Below are 18,010 nucleotides of genomic sequence, written 5' to 3' on the forward strand. Positions count from 1 at the left end.
GGAGAGTCCAGTCCTGAAGAGTCCCACTACCTCGAACTTTTTCTCCTTATTTATACATTAGTAATAGAATGACACGTCCCTTAAAGAAAACTTGTTAAGCAAGCAGTTTCAATGGTCAAGCAAGAGGTTCCTTCTGATTATTGATTAACCGGGTGTGGGTTTTTCCAGAGTTTGCAGCCTTGAGACCCCAATAGACATTCCTGGGGCACATCCTGCTCTTCTAAAATGCATGTATCAGCAACTTCAACACAATTCTTATCAGGAAGGACGTGGGGTGAAGCTGCCCTTTCTGTGGCACCCAAAACCCCCGCCCCTCCTTCCTTGGTCAAGCTGAGTTTGCTACATGGCCACTTTATGGCCTGCTGACTTGACTACTTTTAGCAATAAGCCATAGTGGTTTCAGGCACTTTACTGGTTTGCTGACATCTCCTCATACATGGGGACATTCATGGCATGCCACAGGGCTTATCCTTTTAACCCAGGAATTTGAAAATGGGCACGGGTGGGTAGGAGTAGGCAGAAGAATTGTTGAGGGAGCGAGGTATTTGATCTCTGAAGTTACCTGGCTTGGTGGTGGGGGTTTATGTCAAACTCTACCGCTGCATGTAGTATGGTGGTTGTGATGCATTTTTAAGCTATGATAATGCCACCTAGAGCATATAGATAGGTGTCCTTTTGTCATTTATATAGATCTAAATAAATTAATTAATACCAGTGCTCCTGAAGTCATCTTCATTGATGAAAAACTAGGTTCTACTCGCAGCATCTCCCTTGTTATCTCGTTGTTGAGAGTCTAGGGCTAGTCTACACTAGATGCGTTACGTCAGCATAACTGCACCGATGCAGCTGCATTGCTGTAGAGCATCTGGTGAAGACACTCTATGCAGATGAGAGAGAGCTCTCCCTTCGGCGTAAAAAATCCATCTCTGCAAGAAGCGATAGCTACCTAGGCAGGAGAAACTCTCCCACCTACATAGCTCTGTCCACACCAGCGCTTAGGTTGGTGTAACTTATGTTGCTCAGGGGGGGTGGCTTATTCATATCCCTGAGCAATGTAAGTTATACCAAAGAAAGTGGTAGCATAGACCTGATGTAGAAGTCATGGGTATGTGGAAGTAGGGAGTAGGTAGGAAAGCTCTGTTAACGGTAACAGAAATATTATGCATAACCACTGACTGCCTAATTTATTCAAAATTGTGTTGATCCTCCAAATGGAAAAGCCAGGCAGTTACTATTCCTATAAGCCTAGCCAAATAATGGAACAAATATCAGGTGGGAGGGGGGGAAATTGCTAATATTTAGAGGAGAATGGAACAAAGAGCAAGAAGCTGCACCACTTTGCAAATGTTAGCTAATACATATATGTTAGGTGTGGTATCATCATCATGTTCCCATTATGCCTCTGGCGTTTAGGGTAGTGACGAAGCTCCTCCACTCCTGTTTGTTTCTGGCAAGTCTTTCAATGGTTTCCCCAGGTTTTTCAGCTCAGTTTCCACAGCTCTTTGCCGTGTTGTTTTCGGGTGGCCTCATTTTCACTTGCCTTCAGGTGTCCATCTTATTGCTACTCTGGTGATGGAATCCGTTTCCATCCGAAGCACATGGCCAATCCATTTCCAACACCTCCTGGCAATGATGGTTGCCTCTTGGCTGCACTGTGTCAATAGATCTTGGTTTGAGATTGTTCTGGGCCAAAAGATAAGGAGGATTTTTCTGCGGCAGGTTGTATGGAATGAAGACAGCTTGGACATGTCATACTTTCTCATTCCCCAGCATTCTGCACTATAAAGTAGTGTTGAAATTACACAGCTCTGATAAATCTTGAGTTTGGTTTTGGTGGTGTATTTTAATGATTTCCAGACTGTATTTAAGCTTCTGAAGGTGTTCCTGGTTTTACTGATTTTGTTCTGGATGTCCTGACTTGTTCCACTGTCCTGGCTGATGGTGCTTCCCACGTATGTGAATGTTTCTACACTGGTGAGAATATAATCCTCTATCCGTACTGGTGATGGTGAGGCAATATTAAAGGTCATGATATCTGTCTTATTGCAATTGATTTTCAGTCCAATTTGCTGGCTGAATGTGTTGAGTCGAGTTGTTTTTTTCTTGTATATGGTGTTGGGTATGTGATAGGAGAATGACATCATCTGCGAAGTCCAGGACTTCAAGTGATGAGAAGAGTGTCCATTTAATGCCCCTTGACATGTCTTCTGTGGTACGCCGCATTACCCAGTCGATGGCCATGTTGAAGAGGATTGCAGACATGACACACCCCTGACGTACTCCTGTTTTGACTTCAAAACGGAGTTCACTATGATCAACACTGCATGTAAAGTTGAAATAGAAGTTTTTGATTACGTTGATTATACAGAAAGGCATATTCCATATGCCCGCAGAAGGCACCGTAGGCTGATCCTGTGAATGCTATCAAAAGCCTTCTCAAACTTTATGAAATTTATGTAGAGTTGCCATTGCCATTCTAAGCACTGTTCTATTATGTTTCATAGAGTGAAGATCTGGTCTGTGCATCCATGCCCTTTCCGAAAACCGGCTTGCTCTTTTCTGAGAAACTATCAACTGCCTCTGATATACCCTGGACTATGATGTTACATAATACTTGGCTTGGCACAGATAAAAGTGTGATACCACGCCAGTTACTACAGTCACTGAGAGTTTCTTTCTTTGGTATCTTCACTATAACCCCATTGGTCCACTCATCTGGCACTTTTTCCCTTTCTCAGACTGATGTAAATAGAAGGGCCAGGATAGATGCTGCTAACTCAGGTTTTACCTTGAACAATTTTGCATTCAAGTTATCCTTGCCAGGAGCTCTCTCATTTTTTAAGGATTTGATGGCTTGAATGATCTCTTTCTTAGTTGGGGTGTCTGTGTTGATATCAAGATCTTCTTCTGCATTCTGGATGTTTGCTTCCTCTTTAGGTGGCTCCCTGTTCAGCAATTCTCTTAAATACTCTGTCCAGTGCCTTTCTTGTTCTTTTTTGGTTTTGTCCTTGTTTATTCCTGATGAGATTGTCAGTGTCTGCTGTTTACCATGGATAAGCCGCGTCATTTTGTAGACGGTTCCTTGTACACACCACATTAAAAGGTGGTGTGTGTGTAGGTGTGTATAAATGTATGAATAAAGTGTTGGGAAGTTATGTTAACTGAGTGTATTATGGTCTCCCCACAGTTCTGTTCACCCATGTCAGATATCTCACAACACTTTGCAAAGCTGAACTCAGCCTAGGCATTAGAAAACAGGAAGCCCGTCAAAGACAAGATACACGAATGGTGTGTCCTAGCAAAGGTTGGGGGGTATGGCTATACCCAACTGGTTTGGGATGGAGTATCCAAAAGAGAGATAAGAAAAGTACAGAACAAAATAACAAGTTAATGAACTGTTACAAAGTGGTGGGCTAGATTTTAGTGACATGTAGAGAGTTTTGTAACTTGTACAATTGTGTATGAATACTTCAGGCTGAAATGCGTATCTTTGAAAAATACCTTCTCTGTAAGATGAAACAAGCTGCAAGAATTTGCTTCCTGGAAGGAGAGTATGAATGTCTCCTTTTTTGTATTGTACTGCCTTGTCTAAACAATCAATTTGGCTGCATTTGGTTATTTGGTCTCTTGCACATTTTTAAGAATGAACCGTGAGGGTAGTCAAACAATTGGCTCCGTCTTTTAGTCAATATAAAGAAAACTGCTTGCTGGATAGTCATTTTTTTCTGCGAGATCTACAAATTTAGTGAATGTGAGAAATGTGGTGTTATGCTAGATCTTGGTAAGCCTTTGAAAAATCTTAGTTTCAATAAGTGTACGTGTATATGCACACACACGCGTATATAGACAGCACCCAACGTCCCTGCCTCGACGGGCTTAAAATCAAAGACAACATGTGAACAAAAGGGTAAGGGATAGGAAGTAATAGAGAACATCATGACTGACACACACGACTAGGCTAGGCTATCTTATGAGTTCCATGGATTGTGGATTTTTTTAATTTTAGTGTTGGTGGGTGCTGCTGACTAACAGGGTTCTCAAAGAAGTTAAATAGCTGAATTTGGCCCCTTGTGTACCTCCTTATTAGAAGGGGAATGGGGGAGATTAGTCAAGAGCAGGACAATATGAGGCTGCAGAGATGGCCTTATGAGGAACGATCAAACCAGTTAAATGTGTGACACCTGGCAAAGCAATGATTAAAGGTGTTGGGGAAACAACTGTCTAAAAGGAGAGAGGAATTATTTAGGCTCTAGCGTTCTGTTCTTTTTTCTTTACCCCTCTTGTTTTTGTGCTGGTTTCCCTAACTGCTCCTCCGGGCTCCTCTTTCCTCTTCTAGGTGGGGCTGGCTGGCTGAAAACATTCTGTGAAAGCTGTTTTTGAATGTGAATGTACAGAATGTACAGAAGAGAATAGTACTACATTTCAGGGGATGGACTAAAATGACCTAACAGGCCTTTTCCTGCTCTAACTTGTGTGGCTGCTATTTATATTTCTTAGATGGCCCCCACAATCTTTAATGTTTTTATCCTCTTGATACCTGTGTGGGGCAGGAAAGTGCTACTATCCCCGTGTTATAGATGAGGGAAAGAGAGATAGAGACACTAAGTGACTTGCCCAGGGTCACCTAGGAAATCTGTGTCAGGGCAGGTTATTGAACTAAGGTCTTCCACGTCACAGAGTAGCACCTTAACCACTGAAACATTCTCCCTCCTCGCCCCCCGCCCCCGTACACCTGGAGACTGAGCATTCTTGGTGCAGGTTCCCCTGCTGTGTAACTCATTCTCTGGTTTTGTGCTGGGACTGAAGTTTGCTGACCTTCAGACCCCAGACCAAGGAATGCCTTTCTGGTCACCCCTTTGTTTGATGGATAATCACCAGAAGGTTTTACTTATGGTGGGTTGGATGGTGCAGCAGGGTTGTAGGCACTATCTGTTGCAGGGTTTCATTGCTGGTTTGTTTTTAATGTATGTCCTGTATGCAGAAGTCATGGCGAGGGATGCATACAAATCACTAAGGACTGTATTCTGCTTTCTATGCCCTCTGGGTTGCTGTGAGAGTGTAGAGGGGTCGTACAGCGCCTGGCAGCAGGAATGCTGGCTAGCTCACTCAGAACGCTTCCTTGTGGCTCCAAGGCAAAGCACCCTGGCACACCTTGAGAGAGAGGCTGCAGTACACTCATGGCGCTGCTGGGAGGGGGAATAGAATCGTGGGATTACTCCTTTTCAGGCACCTTGATCAATACTGCCAGTCCCTAGAGCTCAAAAATCATGTCCAGCCCCCACCATCCCAAATCATGACTTTAAAAAAAATCATTCTTTTTATTTGCTTTCTGATTCCTGAGCTTTTAGGAGGTGCTTGGGTCACATTTTCAAACATTCCTTGCAACCATGAGGGCTACAAATCTACCATTTGTGTTTAAGCGAAGGCTGAAATTCTCCTGTAATCACAGGGCTCCTGGAGCTGGGGCTTCCAGAAAAACACCCAATTCTATGAGTCTCATGGTAAAACTGCAAAAGGTAGCAACACTGCAGTGGGATTTCAGGAAGGAGCAGCCAGATCCTGTGCAGAGGCTCAGGTAGGAAAGCGCCATGCACTCCACTTCCTTGAACAACTGCAGAGTGACTGGCTGTAAAGGAATTTGTTGCTGCACTCAGAGACTGCCAAGCCTCCTATGTTGCTAAAATAGGGTTTAATTTCATGGGTATGTAACCCTTGGTACAGTAGCTGACTCCTCAGGAGGCAGCCTGTTCTATAGGATTCCCAGCATTGTTTGGTGCTTAAACAGCAGAAGCCCAAAGCTGATCAACATGAATAGCTGTGGCACAGTCAGTAGTTAGCAAAGAAACACAAGGTAGCCTGATTTCTTTCTGAAACACAAGATAGTAGTTTAGCTTGTTGCAATATAGGTTCTTAAGGCCACCCAACAGACCTGAGGAAACACGACACTGCAGCTTTTTTCATCATTTACCCTCTTCAGTTGGCTGCAGCTCAGCAGAACAAGTGCTAAGCCTTTGAAAACTAATGTCCTGATTTCACAGGGGTTGGAGGGGTTTTTCCATTTTTTTCTTGTCATTGAGATCTGCACAATTTCTCACTTACCTTGAGAACCAGGACTAAGAGGATTAGCAGGCTACAGAGTCTGATTACCTCAGCCGTCTGCTATTACTCCAGGTGTTCCTGTAAAATACCTTGGCAACATGAGGTCTTGGCTTTTGTGCTGGTTGTGGAAAGCCACAAAGCATAGATGTAGGTCTTTGCTGTCACCTTTGCTCTCTCTTAGTGAGGGAATTTGGTGATGAGAAGCTAAATTAATAAAAAGAAAAGGAGGACTTTTGGCACCTCAGAGACTAACAAATTTATTTGAGCATAAGTTTTCGTGAGCTACAGCTCACTTCATCGGATGCTCACGAAAGCTTATGCTCAAATAAATTTGTTAGTCTCTAAGGTGCCAAAAGTCCTCCTTTTCTTTTTGCGAATACAGACTAACACGGCTGCTACTCTGAAACCTAAATTAATAAAGGAACTCTTTGTTTGCTGAGACTTTAAATGTTTCTCCCTTTCTGATTATGAAGACAGTGTGGTCTAGGGTCTATGGCAGTGAACTGGAAACCACTACATTTGTATTCTAGTGCTGGCTCTGCGAGTGACCCATTGTGTGACTCTGGGAAATTCATATCACTGTTATGTGCCTCTGTTTCCCCATCGGTAAATGTGGGGGAACATATTTACCATCCTTTGTAAAGCAATTTGAGTCTCCCAATGCAAAGTATTGTTGTTATTAGAGCCGGTCAAACATTTTCCATTGAAACTGTTTGTCAGTGGAAAACTGGGTTTTCAATTAAACTGAATTTATTTTGGAAAACGTCCACTTTCCCCAGGAAATGCCACTGTTCATTTAAAAAATAAATGCCTGAAAACCAAAATATTTCAGTTCAGAAATGTGTTGCAGTGCCTGATGAGAGTCGTAATTCACATGCTTCATGTCCCCGTTACCTTCTATGGGTCAGGCTCTCTAACCCGGCTACATCTCCCAAGATGGAATTCCTGTGATGCATCACAGCCTCTCACCACGAATGGGGACTGTGTGGCATCATGGAAGATGTGGTCTGATTTGGAAGCCCAGCCTACGGAGAGAATGGGAGTGGGAGGCGCCAGAACTACAATTCCCCTGAGGAGCCAAATCAAAATAGTTTGGTTTTTGATTGATTGATTTATTACTGAAAAGATAAAAATTTAGACGATGGTTTTGTTTTTTTGTTTTTGCCAAAAATGTCCACAGAGGTAAAAACATTGTTCCAACCAGTTCTAATTATGATTTACTCTGACACTTCAAGGAAGGAACACAATAGCCAACAATATAGAGAACGAAGCTGTAAGAATAAAATATTCTTACATTAGCCACTAAAAAGACTCTTTTGCATTTGGAGTTCATAGCAGCTGATGCTAATGTGCAAAGGTAAAATAAATCCAAGCAATACTATGGATTTATGATCAATGCTTGAACAAGTTGTTTGCTTAGTGACAGAAAAGACTCATGATGATTAGCTTTGACTGGAAATATACTAGCATACGCTATGTACCATTTTATTTTCTTGCATAGCTGAATTAGATCTGAGAGAGCTGAAGGATTAACATACAGAAAACAAAAACAAAACTTTCCTTCAAACTGGATACATGCTTTTTATAACCCTAGAAGGGAAAGATTTTTTTTAACAGAAATAAATATGAAAATCAACCCAGTGGAGCACTTCAGCAAACTCCAATTTGCAAAAAGAAATATGGTGAAAGCAGCTAATCTAAAGTGCCCGACAGCCTGACCATACCGTTATCTGAATAAATAGCTCATTGACAAATGGTTTGCTGTGTACATCTAGAGGATTACTGCTTATTTGCAAAAGCTCTACCTAACAGGAAATTGGAGGAGAGAAAAGATCATTTCTGCAGCAAAAACCCAAAACCATATTTTCTTTTCCCTGTCAATATGAAGATGCATTCTGGCAAGCTCTCGCCAGCTTTTATTGGGAAACAGTTCATAAATACTCCAGTTGAAATAGTTGCTTCATCTCAGCAGAGCCAGGGTTTTTTTTCATGGAGTGTCATAATGGCATATTTTCTGATCTCTGTGTTTTGTGCAGGCCTTAAAATGGAGAGATCTTATGTGAAATTTCTGCAAAACTAGCATGTTGAAGAAAGGATTTTACATAAACCAAAGCTCAAAATCCATAAGTCACGATTGTCACACTTTGGGGTCCAACCCAGACCAGTGAGAGGTTGTGTCACCGCCTGCCCTGTAATTCTGGATCCCTTAAATGTCCTGCTGCTGCGGCTCAAACCCTGGACACTGACAGCCAGAAGACAAGCATGCAGTTCCCTGAGTTTCTGTGTGCTGTGCAGCCCTGGGTCTGCACTCAGACCCAGCAGCCTACCTACAACACAATGCTCCCACTCTTGTCTCTACCAGCCTTGGTTAGTATGTGCAGGATAACCCCAACACACCCCCAGTCCTGAATTTCCCCATAAAAGTCTGCCCAGAAGTGGAACACACCTGGTACGTTCAGAGAATTAGTAAGGTCCATTGCTCCTTTAAAGAGACAAAAGCATAGCTTGTTGCTTTAACTGGAGTTAATAATCATTTAAATTCAAGCACAGGATTGGGTTGTCTTAGATTAAAAGTAAAACAAGCTTATTTTATCAAAAAGAGAGAGGTGTAAAGTGAATTCAAATATAAGGGATAGAGACAATGGTTACAAACAAATTGAAATAAAATATGCTTTCTAGAGGCTAAGACTTAACTCAATAAGCCAAAGCCTTGATACAAGGTAGATTTCTTCCTGATCTTTTTCTTTCTGGCCATGGCTAACTTTCTGTTACTCAGGATCTTCCACAGAAGTACAAGGTGTCGGTTTCCCTTGTCTTCCTAGGTGAAAGATGTTGGCCTGAGAAGATTTCTCACCTATATTCACTTCCCAGAGACTTAGATTCATCCTTCAGTGAAGGGGGTCATTCTCAGCTCTGGTCCTTTGTGTCTGTCCAGTGAGGGATGCCAAGATGGTTTCTATGATTCTTCTCTCACCTTATATCTTCCCAAACTCACTGTTTTGGCACCAGACTCAGGATGATCTCATGCTAGTCTTCCCTTCCTGTGGACTTCCCCTCCCGCTGCTGATTCCTATGTAAATAGGGCTTCCATTGTTTTGATTGACAATGCTACCTTCCCTCCTGTCTGGGGGAAAACCTGTTTTTCCCTGTCTTTGGTCACAGATGCTAAAGCATAATGTCGGGGAGTATCCATATTTCCTCATAGGGTGCTAACACATACATTTCACAAAAGATATTAATCCCCAGTGTGTCATTTCCGGAAAAGACCTTACTTTTATAATGCAGTAATATTGAATATAGTCAGTTGGTTCAATAATTTATCATTGAAGGCTCAGATCCCGTGTCTTTATAGTCCAGTAAACAATAGAAATGTATTCTTGGATTAAAGTTCCTTTTCTCCTTCTGGGAAGAGATGCCATGCAGTCTGGTGATGAGGTCATGCTGGTTTCTCCCCAGGCCAGTGGTAGTCGAGTTGTTACCTCGGCCCCTTGTTAAGTTGATGGCTTTGTTTGCCTTTTATGTAAATGCATTTTCATTGTCTCTGCCTGACGACCAGGTCAGACTGACAAACACATGTTCCTTTGACTAAGGCAGACTCTTCTTATGCATGGCTTGCCAAACACAGCATAAAAACATAATTCTAGCACATATCCCTAACTCTTTGTACATGCCCCATACATACATCACACAAAAATATTAATGATCAGTGAGTTACGGATTTTCTAATGAAGTATTACATGCCTCCTTTTGGGCATGTATCATGACAACAGTGTGTTAGGTGTACTGAGTATGTAAGGCCTGGCAAGGGTTGCTGACACAGAGTAGTGAACCACCAATGGCCCTCTATGTCAGACCAATGTACATTGAGGCTGGCATTTTCACCACCACCTGGGAACTCATATGCTCAATTTACAAATGTAATGGGAATAGGGCATCCAAATCCCTTTGGCAGCTTTCAAAATCTTGGCCTGAGGGTTTATGTCTATGGCAATTGTAAGATATCATTGCAGCTAGAGTAGATGTACCTGAGCTAGCTTTGGTCTCGCTAGCTCGGGTACTGGAACAATGAATTCAGGATAAACAAACCAACCCAGACCGTGTGCTGAGACATGTACTGCAACAGCTTCACTGCGCCAGATCCGAGCTAGCTAGATAAAAGCTCATATTTATCACGCCTATTGAAGCTGCAAACATAACCTGTGGCTGCAGTGTAGACTTACCCTTAGTATAGGTCATATGACTGGATTACATCTCAGTAAATGCTGATTTCTTACTTGAAAAGAACAGAGGAGGCAGAGAAGCAAGAATGGCTTTAGGAGATTCATCTCTTGTCAGGGGCCTGTAGTACAGAACATAGAGAACTCTCATCTCCCACAAGGGTATATTCTGCAAAACAACCAACATGTTTGAGATTTTTCCCAAAAGCATCCCTGGTTTCGCCCAATCACAATGTAAACAATCTTAAAAAACGTGCATAAAGATGCCAAATCATGAATTGTGAAGAAATTATTGCAAGGCTATTTCAGGAAAAGAAACATTGTCAGCAGAATTAATTGTCTACAGTTTGACCCTGGTCTGCCTCAGCATTACTTTTCTATTGGTTTGACGCTCTGTGTTCTTAGGGGGGGTTTCACATATGGAGCTGATTGTACCTAGGACACACCAGAAATTCCTGACACTGTTAAAATGGTCAGAGATTAAAATGGCAATAAGCTAAGGTGAAACTCTCCATTTGGCACTCAGGAGAATTGTTTTCCAGAGGGGATGCTGCAAAAGAGAAAGAAAGAGCTTGTGCTATAAAGGAACCTTCTGTAGTGTTGCTATGGCCACCAACGGGAGGGGAAAATTATACTGGAGGACAGAGCCTGGAAAATGTAGATGAAAACACAGTCACAAGGAAAACCTATGTAATTGTTTCAGGAATAGCTTCCTGGAAATATTGTGATCAACAGCACAGCATGGGTAAAATCCAATCAGTGTTTGAAAAAACATTGCAAAATATACCTATAATTTTGCTGTATGTTAGTACAATATGTGTTCCGGCCCAGCCATTGCTATTTGCAAACTTGTTTTTCTCTGTCTGCCTCTGTGGTGTTTGTATGAGTAAGACAGAGTTCAATTAACTCCAAAGGAAATGTGAAAACCCTTGTCAGTACTTACTGCCTGGCAAGCTAAGGTGTCTGAGCCATTACGGAGTTATGAGGCACAGAGCTGGGGAGTCAGATGTAGCTGAGTAAATGTTTTACGCTTCTATCCATTATTCACTTGAAGATTTGAATATTGTATCTGAGGGATGGATACTTGACATTTGCTAACCTTCCCTCCTCCTAAACCCCATCTCTTTCACAGGCAGGAAATAGAGAAGCTGAAGAAATGAAGTCAGAATCCAGATCAGTTTCTCAAGGCAATGTGTGTGTGTGAGAGGGAGACAGATATGAGCTGGCTATAATTGAAACTGACCGTTTTACTTAGATGGGAGAGCTCAGATAGATCAAAGAACTCTTGCATTTGCTTCAAAGCATAAGAACATGTCTGATAACTTTTCTGGTTACGGGGATGCACAGACAGAAAATAAAGAGGTGTTGGGGGTTCATGGTTTTAAGTTCTTCTGCAGAAATCACCATAGTATTCCACAGACAGAAATACCAAGTGTGGTTCTGCTCTGAAGAGGGACAGTCTAAAAATGGCACCTTCTGACTCAACAGATCTCCTCCCAGTGGGTATTTAGATGTATCTGCTGGCTTGAGTGACTCAACTATGTTTTTACAGCTTTGACTCTTGTTAGTGTGCCAGCAGCAACTCAGCTGTTGGAGGGGGATCGATGGATTCTTGTTCTTGTTCCTGCATAGCCAATTAGTAGGCCAAATTCTGCTCTCGGTTATAACCAGGCAGCCTCATTTGAAGAAGTGGTGATGCAAAGTGGTAAATGGAGGTCACAGTCTGACAGTGAGGACAGGTTCCTTTGTTCATCCACCTGATAATCGGTGTTGGGACCCTGCCTGCAGATTCTATCAGCTGCTTGTTGCAGCAGGTGTGTCTTGATGGGTCCATCTAGATGGAAGGTGGTGGAAGTGGCTCTTTCATCAGAGGGATTTTGAGTCTAGGTCTGACTGCTGTAGGGAAATCCTAGAAGAAGCCTAGTTTAGGGAGAAACCTTAAGTGGCAGCTTACATTTTTGGTGGTTATTTGAGCTGCTGCTGAGGCCAAACCCCAGGAAGAGAGTTAGGGGCTTGAATTCTGCATTGCAACACCCAACATTAGGTGCCTTGCCCTCCGGTAGAATCCACTGCCCTGGTACAATGCATGGGGAGATGTGGGCACCAAAGAATGGGATTTTCACAAGCCAGCATTTTGAGTGGGGAGCCACTTAAACTAGCCAACAGGAAATGCTGAGGAGAAGGGTGACTGAAATCCTGTCCCTGAAAGGGAATTAGGTGCCTCTCCCTACTCATGATTTTTAGCTTTGAACTTTTTCCTGGAGTTAAGTGTCTAAGCCTGTTCTTGCAAAAAATAAAATAAAAAAAAATGCTGCCCCCTTATAACATAGGAGCCCAATGGTTAGAGCACTCACCCAGGATGTGGGAGACCTGGCGTTCAAATCCCTCTGCTGCCTGAGGTGGAGCAGGGATTTGCAGCTAGGTTTCCCACTTCTCAGCTGAGTGCCCTAACCACCGGACTATAGGGTATTCTAGAATCCGGCTGTGGCTTAGATATGAGCGAGGTGGTTGGGCATCAGGACTTTGCTGGCTATGCGCACAGAATCCTAGAATCTCAGGAGATCATCTAGTCCACCCCCCTGCTCAAAGCAGGACCAATCCCCAACTAAATTGCTAACATGCTGATTGTCAGAAATGTAGTTGCCATAGAGATTTTATCAGTGGAAACATGGGCACCTACATGGTTATGTAGCACCTGAGCTGGAATTCCGAAGCTCTGAACTTTGGTCTTTGCCACCTAAAGAGGTGATTAAGCACCTACATCCCTTTGAGGAGCTAGCCCTTAGTTCATAGTTTTTGCCTGGTCTCAATAGTTCTGGTGCTGTGATCTTCATACACTTATTGGAGCCTTTGGTTCTCCCGCTTGTAGTTCTGGAACTTTCATTTCAGGGAAGAAGGCAAAGTTCTGGTTCTCTGTCCCGAGCCAAAGTCTCTTTACCTGGCAGCCTGGCTTGTAATACTGCGTTGAGTGCTCATATTGGGTTCTTCTAGAGTTTACACAGGGTATTACTGGCATGTCAGAAGGCACAGATGAGAGAGTTCTATGCCTTGCGATAATGAAGGTTTTCATTGTGGGCCTTGCTTAAAAATTTTCCATTTTTATTAACTTCAGTTCCTGTACATCCTGGACTACCTGCTCCATGAAAAGAACTGAGATTTGTTTCTGCCTGTGCTCATGGTGCATGTAGCAGCTATTTAGCATATAATGGTGAACTTAAATAGTTGTTTGATTTCCACGAGCCTTCTGCTAATACCAAACGTTTCTGCTGTGCACTCTGGTATCGACTAAAACAGACAAAACCTCCTCCTCAATCAATTCTCTGCTATTCTCTTTGTGTAAAATAGCTGGCAGAACTATTGCCATTTCATACATATTCTCCACTGAACTATACGGGCATCACTGTATTAGCGCATCCCAAGCACTTGAGCTTTTATCGGTCAATAGTAAAGCAATTGGCTTACCTGCACTAATGTTATCTCTCTCCTTTTATGGTTTGTGGCCTTGCTGGGGGGCTATAACTTGTTTGGTTGGTGCATGGAATGAGAGAGAGGTTGGCTACTGTTATTTCTTAGACATGGCTCATGCTGGCGTTGCCTAGAGTTCTGGAGCATTTGCAATTACTAATTACAGCATTTGTTATTAATGGTATTATGCATATAGGACACTGTACTGCCAAAGAAGCCAAGTGGGCTTCAGGTTTCCCCTAATTATGCAGCTTCAATCACTGTTCACCCAAAGAGCTGAATACTCGGGGTGGGAAAAAACCATCTGACAGCCCTGCTGTTCATTTCTTCCCATCTGCTCTGGCTCCCTCCTTCCCTCTGCTTACAGCAGAGCTGAAAGCAGCCCAGCACATAGTGTGCAGCTGTTCTCATCTCTGCTGTACAGTCACGGTATGGAATGCTCAAGCAGTCACATGCAGAATGCCAACCATATAGACAGGTTCACATCTGGAGATTCACATCTGGAAGGTGGTGCTCCTGTGGCACTGCTTTCCTTGCTGGTTCCGAGGGCCCCCCAACACCCATGGTGCACTTGTTCCCATAGGACCGGATACTCAAATTCAACAGTTGCTGGCACACAACATTTCTTTGACCTACTTGCAAAGTGCCTTCTTTGGTTCAGAAAAAAGATAAGGAGTAGCTCACGAAAGCTCATGCTCAAATAAATTGGTTAGTCTCTAAGGTGCCACTAGTGCTCCTTTTCTTTTTGCGAATACAGACTAACACGGCTGCAACTCTGAAACCTTTCTTTGGTTCAGAAGCGCCTTAGTGCTTTCCGTCAGAGGTGAGATTCCCCATTTGTTTTGCTATTGAGGTGGAGGTACCTCCACACACTACAGCTGAGTTCCATTTCATAAGCACTCAGACTGGAGTTTTGTAGAGCCGAACTGATTGTACAGCACCAAAGAATGTGCGTCGGTGACGGGTGCCATGTTCTGGGATGGCTCTGTCTGTCCTGTTGGGCTTATGGCCACGAGAAGGAGCACCAGCTCTTGGCCTGCGAGAGACAAGCTGCCTTAAGATACAGCTACAAAGCTGCTGTGCAGTCCTTCCCATGTAGGTACATGGGTTTCTCTGGAAACAGAGTTTGGCAGAGTTTCCAGCTTCTGAGCTTGAAAAGTCATTCCAGCCAACTGTTTTGTTACTGCGTCCTCTGATACAGGTGTCCCTTGCTTCTGGCACTAGTTTTGGGCCTCTGCTGAGTGGCAGCAGAATTCTGAGACCTTGCAGGGTGTCTTCCCAGTAGAGAAGAAATAAGTGATACTGAGTCTCTGGGTATATTTTAAGTGTGTCTTGTTTATATAAACACCAGTCCTGAACCAGAGATGGCTGCAAACAGCATACAGGCAATCTCTTTCAGAAATCTCAGCCCACATAGCACACTTGATTCCCAGGAATTGCCTCCACACACACACACAATAAAGCAAAGAGTAAAAACTGCTTTTTTGCTATAGTTTCTCTCAAAGACCACTGGACTATACAACTAACAATGCAGTATTTCTTCCAAGACTAAAACTTGTTACTATGCTAAGAAAAAAAATGTGTAAGACGATGTATAACAGCACCAGCTGGTGACTCTAGCCAGAATAATTGGAAGGGAATACTTCACAAATCCCATTGTTAAACACAGACCTTGTCCATTCACAGAATATTTTTGACCAGAAAATGGTATTTCAATTATGATGATTTCCATAACCATAGATCAGAGACCCCAACAAGATTGGGGGGCCTACTATAGTATGAGATGTAAATATACACCATGAGAGACAGTCCCTTCCCCAGAGAGCTTACAAGCTAATAGACAATGTCCCTGTTTATTCAGGGGAAACTGAGGCACAGAGAGATCACACAACTTGCCCAAAGTCCCAAAAGGGATTCTGTCCATTAAATCCAGCTCTCCCAGTTCCAGTCCAGAACCTTCACCACAAAACCATCCCTCTACCCCATAATGCTAGATAAATGGATAGTCATTTTCAAACACTCTGCTCTTAGTTATGTTACCAATCTAACTGTGCATATTTTTATATTGAGGGTTTTTTTTGTTTTTGTTTTTTTGCTTTTCGCTTGCACTCTGGCTTTTAGCTAAGCTTGAGTGTGACTTCTTTAGTTCTCTAATCAATTTCACTTCAGCCCAGGTATGCCTCATCTCCAGGCTCATAAGTGCAAATGCATTCGTGGCTGGAGTTACAACCAAGAACCTAGAGACAACCTGCCCTGGGGCTCAAAAATGTAATCATTTTGTTAGTTCCTCCTGCCTCTTCAAGTGTGATATAAGCAGGAGTCTGTCTAGTTAGAGCCTGCGTTTGCCCTTCAGAGAAATGCCATTTCCAGGTACTGGCGGAGCCAGGTTTTGCAGTTATGAGAGGACCGCTGGGTCTCTGGTGGTGCCTCTCCATTCAATGGGTGCACTCCTCTTCCATCACACCTGCCTTTTCCTTACCCCTCCAAGGGGGCATCACACACCTGCAGCAGCATCCTCTGCCCTGACATGGCCTCGTGGGAAAGGGAGGCTGCAGGGTGCAGTGGAGGACTGGAGTGTGAGCCTGCCCTGTGCTCACCCAGCACTGATGGCTCCTGCCCAGCTCCATGCTCTGGGCATTGTGATCTGGCACAGGGGGTTGCAGCGCTGTTCAGCTTTGGCCTGTCTGGAATGATCGAGGGATGGCTGGGCCAAATTTGGATGAGTGTGCTGCAACCCTGTCCTCTACATTGCAGTGCCCAGAGTAGGGAGGCAGGCCCAGCCCTGTAGGACTAGCCGCTGCTGCTGGGTGAGCACAGGGCAGACTCACCCTCCAGTCTTATGTGACAAGGTGCCACATATACACCTAAAGGCCTCCTGCATAGGGTGGGAAGGTCGGCCCCCTACACTCCTACTAGCTTTGCTACTGCTCCCAAGTAAGAATCATTATCCATTTTGTGGGCATATATTGAAAGCTGTCAGCCATATAACTGTGCTATCATGGAAGAGGAGGTCGGGTTGGTAAATCTTCCCTCTGTAGTGTTAGTGATGGAGGAAAGAGGGAACTGGCATGGAAGGTTGGCTCCCGTGGTGAATACATGCTTATGTTGTTGTTATATGAATAATAATGCATACGGTGTTCTAGCCTACATAGGTTCTCATATCGCGCTCATCACAGTAGTTTCTGAGCACCTGGAAGAGGTCTCCATTATCGGCGCTCATCACCAAGTCCTCTAGACAGGAGATATCATCTCTGTATAAGGGAATTTGAAAAGCACCCTCCCCTTCCTGTGATGGGGCTATCTTTGGGCACGTCTTCACTATGGACCTAAATCAGCACTGCTGCCATCGAAGCAGCAGCAGCGATTTAGCGGGTCTGGTGAAGATGTGCTAAATCGATGGCAGAGCACTCTCCTGTCGATTTCTGTACTCCACCACCCTGAGAAGAGTAAGATAAGTTGGTGGGAGAGCATCTTCCATCAACACAGCACAATGTAGACATGATGGTCTAGTTTGGATCTAGCTACATCGACTTCACTTACGTGATTCACGTAACTGAAGTAGGGTATCTTAGATTGATTTACCACTGTAGGGTAGACCAGCCCTTGGTGTGGAACTGAAGGTCAAGTATAGCAGTGAGAGGGGAGGGCTGGGTGCCCTCTCTATTACTTATAAGTATTGGCAGTAAAGCGGATCAGGGCCCCTTTGTGCTACCATCTGATGAGAAAGAACAGGTGACAAACAAACAAGCAGGAGAACAAGGCAACAGTGAAATGCTAGAGTTTGGTGACATAAGCAGCAGTCTTAGTGCACACAGTGCCTAGCTAATCCCAGGAGATCCCTCACCATTTCTGTTGCTTTTCTCCTGCCAAGTTATCCCTGGTTCTGCTAGGGTGGCACCCAGAGTCAAATACAACATTTCAGGTGAAGTCACAACAGATGCACATAGGAGAACCCAACTTCTCTGGTCCGTAGCATGATGTTTTTGTGTCTGCACTCTTAACCACCCTGTCAATGCAACCAGTCCTTTCTCCCAGATCAGGAGACCAAGAAGATGAGTTCCTATGTGCTCTTTAAACCCCAGAGCATATACAGTGTATTAAAAATTTAGCAACTGTGCTTAATCACTAAAACAGTTTAATTCCCTATGTTCTCAGTCAGTCCAGTGTACTTTCAATTTTTCTTTCCATGCACACAGAATTGCTTTGGGAATCACACAGGTTAAATATTT

Source organism: Eretmochelys imbricata, chromosome 2 (assembly GCF_965152235.1).
Source record: "Eretmochelys imbricata isolate rEreImb1 chromosome 2, rEreImb1.hap1, whole genome shotgun sequence".
NCBI lineage: Eukaryota > Metazoa > Chordata > Testudines > Cheloniidae > Eretmochelys > Eretmochelys imbricata.